The sequence below is a fragment of the Clytia hemisphaerica genome, unplaced genomic scaffold, assembly GCF_902728285.1.
Source record: "Clytia hemisphaerica strain Z4C2 unplaced genomic scaffold, Clytia hemisphaerica genome assembly, whole genome shotgun sequence".
In the NCBI taxonomy this organism is placed as follows: domain Eukaryota; kingdom Metazoa; phylum Cnidaria; class Hydrozoa; order Leptothecata; family Clytiidae; genus Clytia; species Clytia hemisphaerica.
Genome location: NW_027104489.1, coordinates 227,308 through 231,915, shown reverse-complemented (window position 1 = coordinate 231,915; position 4,608 = coordinate 227,308).

The following is a 4,608-nucleotide window of genomic DNA, read 5'->3' as shown; positions in this document are numbered from 1 at the left end:
ATTTCAATATATTTATCTTTGGCTGTAAAAAGCAGCCCATCTGCATTATTTGGTAAATTTTTGAATAGAAAACAATGGTATTCTTTGGCATTCAAAAGTCGTTGTTTATGTTCAGAAACTCTATATTTATCTCACAACCGTTAAAAGTTATTTTCCTAGAACATGAAACAATCTTGAAGTGACGGTTCAATCGCCGGCGATTATAGTTCGATCGCCGGCGATTATAGTTCAATCGTCGCGACTGAAAGTAACATTACATCATTAACAGCCAATCAGATTCATAGAATATCCCTTTCTCCTCGACTTGACATTTCATATGAAAACAAAGAGATAATTACATCTAATTATATGTCATATCGTCTCTTTTTACAGAATTTTTCTTTCTCACAAACTTGTCATAGCAACTGACTTAATCAACTCCATGGTTACTTTTTTAAAAGTGACGTTTTTGAGAGTACTCCCCTTCTCTTAAGCAATCTGAAAGAATCTTAAAAAGTACTCAAACATTTTTAAAAAATTCCGAATTTCTAAAATAAGAAGGTTTACTGGTATCAAAGACTTCTAATAAAAAACTTTGAAATGTGAAATTTTAACCTGGTAGATGATCAACTTAAGGAAACCTTTTCTCGAAAGAAAGCTTAACCCTATAACGCCTGAGCCTAATCTAGGAAGTTCCAAGTGATAAAATTTATATTTTCTGGTTACTAGGGTCCCTAGGAACCAATTTCACCAATTGATTTCTCAATTTTTCATCTGCTTCAAGAGATAATTTTTGGTCACATATGTGTACACCAGGCGTTCAGGGAAAATGTCAAAATAAGACTTAGAAATTTTTTGGTGATTTCTTTTGTGTTTTTCGTTCATGCAACTCTAAAATAACAAAGTTTGAAAGAAGGCTAGATAAAATAATGTAGTTATGACATAAAACATGTTGTCGATTAAGACCATCTAAATACTAAAATCAGTCAAAAATGTGAATAAAGTATGTTGAAAGTTTATACTGCACTTCGTTCTACACCATGAAAGTCCAAAAAGCAATCAGTACCAGTAACACAAAGGTAGACTTGGCACTTGGTGCAAAAGAAGCGTGAACGACGTGTACAATTTTCGATTTTACAACGCTGGGGAGTTGATAACTGTAGTGGCCAGAGATCATATCTGTCTAGACGAATATCTTTCGGGACTTGGCTGGCTTTGAGGGATCGCACCTTTTTGACAAAAGGCTCCAGATCAACATCAGATTCGTCTGAAATCACGCTGCTTTGAAGGAACGATCTTGCTACATTCATCCAGAAATCAAGCAACGAACCTGTACCACCAACTTCACGATAGATCACGTAACTGTTTACCACAGATAGTGAAATTAGGTGAAAGGCGATGCGATGATACCATTTTCGGGTTCACAACTTGGTTCGGTATAACGAAAGGTACATATCGGACTTATCCACACCTCCCATGAATCGGTTGTAAAGCTCTACCAGATACAGGTCTTGCAAAAAACACTTCCTCAGACTTTGACTTGTCATACCTCTTTGCTTGGCCAACAGGATCTTTTCCCAGAAAATTTGAAATGGTAAGCACTCTACGGTTGTCGTACCAAACACAAATTGCTACTCCTTTTTGTTATCAACAAATTCGCCTATTGTCCCTCTCCCGATTTTTTTTAACGCACTTTCGGTTGGGATATCACAGCCTCGACTACGATCAGCTCTAAGTGTGGCAACGGCAAAGATTTCCTTCTTTTTTAGGTAGCACATAAGGTCAGGACTGGCAAATAGGTTGTCAAAGAAGAGCTGATGTTTTAGTGGTGGTAGTGTTTTTGTAAGCCGCAACACTACCATAGTAACTTTCATCCCCATCAAAGTCAGGGGGAGGTCCTTTGGCTCGGGGATCTCCACAAACTTCAAATTCGTAAACGTACCCAGACACACCGGCTCGAGACCAAATCTTGTAGCCCCATTTTACTGGCTTCTTCGGCATGTACATTTTCGCCCCGTGATGGCCTTTGAATGGTACCATTTGCTCATCTACTGCTTGGCAAACTTCAGGCATTACTGCTTCTAGAAATGCCTTGTTCAAATGATCGATTAGTGGCCTCAATTTGTACATTCGGTCGTAATCAGGCGATGATCTATCTGGCATCTCCTCGTTATCGTTGAAGTGAAGTATTGCTAAGATTTCCTCAAAACGATTTCTTGTCATAGCATCAGCGATTATTGGGACACGGGTAACAGGACTCTAGTACATCCTTCTGTTTGGTAATTTGTGTATTCCCATGTACAAAATGATACCGATGACCTTTCTCAGCTCTTCTTTCGTAACTGGATCGACTCTCCTTTTAGCTCGTTCAGTGGAACAAGGAAGTCTAACAGCAACCTTGTATCCTGAATTTGAACGCTGAGTGTTGTACAGATTGGTTTGGAAAATGATCTCTTCTAAAAAGTCGTCTGTTAAGAAGAGATTGACAAACTCTGTTGGCGAGGATAGAGGAGTAAATAATTTGAAGGGTTTTAGATCTTCTAAGTCAATATCACAACCTTCGGGCTTTTCAAATACACCACCAGTCCAATTGAAAGCACTTGCTTTTTCTTTGGCAGAAATCTTTTTGGCTGTCTTGGCTTTCTTGGATGGGGCTCCTTTACTTTTAGATTTTGAAGAGACTTCATCGATATCTGAGGTATCGGAGCTATCAGGATCGGAGCACTCATCAGACTCACTCAAGGTGACCTCTTCGTCAGTCTCGCTTGAAGGAACATCAGACTTAGAATCACATTCAAGAATGCTAAAGTTTTCATCAAGAGTGCCATTGTCAAGATCGTCTTCACTTTCGGCGCCATCTCCGGGAATAGGGGCAGCAATATAGTCAACTTTCTTTTGTTTCGAAGCGTAGAAAGATCTAAAAGAAAGCATGAAGAGCGCTTATAAAGAAATAGCTATCCCACATTCACAAAGAAAAAGCCAAGCCTGATACTATCTTGTACACATATGTGTACAAAAGATACAACGCATGAAAGAGAAGGAGAGCTGTTCTAAAGCATATAGAAAGCTGTAATCATTTTTCGAGCCATTTGAAAGCCTCAACGAAGGAGTATTGCCATGTGTAAAGGTCTTGTTAGACGGTAACATTTTTGTGTAACATTTGCTAACATTTCTAAAAATAGAAGATTTCAAAAATGTGCTCAAGAAATGTTAACATATGTTACACGCAAACATTTTGTGTGTAACATTTGATTTTTTTTATTAAAAAAGAGAGAAAAAGAGAGAAAAAGAGAGAAAAATCGGTGAAAAAACACGTGCGCACTTGAAGTATCCTTTTAAATTCCCTTTAAATGGCGGCATCCTTTGATTCAAAATGTTAACCATCGAGAGCAAATCATTTTTTTTTGATTTGCTATCTGCGCGTAACATTCGTTAACATTTGAATGTTTCTGAATGTTAATCGATGTTACACAGTAACATTTTGTACAACATTTGCTATTTTTAGAAAATGTTACACAAAAATGTTACCGAATGTTATCGTCTAACAAGACCTTAAACACGATTTTTGAAAAAATTTGAAGTCTGAATGCCTGGCGTACACATATGTGTACACAAACTGAAAAAGGTTCATTACTCTCTTTCTGTAAGTTTTTTCATAAACAATTTGACTTTTATGTGATCTATAGACATTCAAGAGTAGATTTATAGAAAAAAAAGTTGGTGTAAACAACCTTTAAACAAAATATGAGAATAATTTATATCCTGATTGGAAAAAATCTCACCTCGTGGGTATCCCTCGTGCTGACGCCATCTTGAAAGATTTTTTGTGTAATTTACCGAACAGATCTTTGCTTTACTTTTTAGTTCTTCCTTTACTTGGGGCAAAACAAAAAACTTCAGATCAAAAGACATGACCTGTTCAAAGTTAGAGCACAAAAAAAAATGTACACATATGTGACCACCAGGCGTTAAAGGGTTCACAGGCTTCAGTATACACTCTTTTTTATAAGCATACTTAAGCTGAAATTTGCAAAAAAATAAGCATATGCTAAGCATAACCTCCAAGTTGAGAACAATTATCATCCAAAGCCATAAATTTGAAAAGTTCTTCTTATAAGTATTTCCGGTAATAATTATAATTATTATTCTGATAAGTATGGAAATAAAAGTCGAAACCTTCATAATTTTTCTTTTCTCAACTTTTTAAATCAAAACATAAATGGAAATGAAAATAAATCAAAATTATCGAACCTTAAGCATGTGCCTAAGCATATTGAGCTTAAACCTAATTTCCCCGTATGCTTATTAAGAAAAGAGTGTACCACTCGCGCTGATATTATAAGGTATAAAAACAATGCGATGAAATGAAAAGTATTAATTAACGAAAAAGCTTAAAAAACGAGACTGTCAAGCTTAATTTGTCTAAATCTTACCGCAAAAGATTAGATGGATGATCAGATATAGCTTTTAAAATTTGTCCTAGTAAAGATATCTTTTTACGGTTCTACGTAAAACCCCCAAATTATTTACGACCAATTATTTTCCAAAATACGAGTTATTACTATTAGATTTTGAAAAATTAAAAGTGTTATGACATTGATTGAGACAGATTTGTTAAATTTGACAGTG